This window comes from Miniopterus schreibersii, assembly GCF_964146895.1.
Source record: "Miniopterus schreibersii genome assembly, chromosome: X".
In the NCBI taxonomy this organism is placed as follows: Eukaryota; Metazoa; Chordata; class Mammalia; order Chiroptera; family Miniopteridae; genus Miniopterus; species Miniopterus schreibersii.
Window position 1 is genome coordinate 67,978,233 of NC_138104.1, and position 802 is coordinate 67,979,034.

The following is an 802-nucleotide window of genomic DNA, read 5'->3' on the forward strand; positions in this document are numbered from 1 at the left end:
CTGTGAGAACCTGGTAGGGCTCCTGGAGGTAAAACTCACAAAAGTGCAAAAGCGTCCCTAAGACTGCCCCATCCCCCTGCAGTTTTTGACTGTGACTTGTCCACAATCAGCTTCCAGCAGTTCATCAATTACAATTCAGGCGTTCCTGCCACAGCGCTGTTCCCAGCTGTGGGGTCTGCTCTGGTAAATTGTGATTCTCTGTATTCACCTGTCTCTCTAGTTTTGGGAGCACCAGTTTGTCCTATGACCTCAGTTCTCCAATGGATCTAAGGAGAGCTGTTGATTTTTCGGCTTGTTCAGCTTTTTACTTGTTAGCATGGTGTCATGACTGCCAAGCTCCTTACATGCCAGATCAGAAACAGGAACTCCCCTGGGTTTGTTTTGATTGTCTGATTTTTATCATTATGGGTTACATTTTTATGCTTCTTCTACCTCAGTCAGAAAGTCTGGGTGGTGGAGTTCACCTATTTGTTTCCCTTCTTTCAGGCACCACAGGGTCTTCACTGACTGTTGTCCACCATCTAAAAACAGTTGAATCATATATTTATTCAAGTTTTCCAGTTGTGTATGATGGGAAGATAATTCTGGACCCTGTTATTTCCTCATGTCCGTATCAGTATTGAATAACTTTAAACTTTGTTAAGATAAATATGTATGCTAAACTTTCTAAAGTAACTCCTAAAAGAATATAGAGTATTACTTCCAAACCAGTAGAAAAAAAGTATCAAATAATGAGAAAAAAATATTGATCCAAAAGAAGTTAAAAGAGGACAATGAAGAAGCGGAAACACTAGAATAAGTA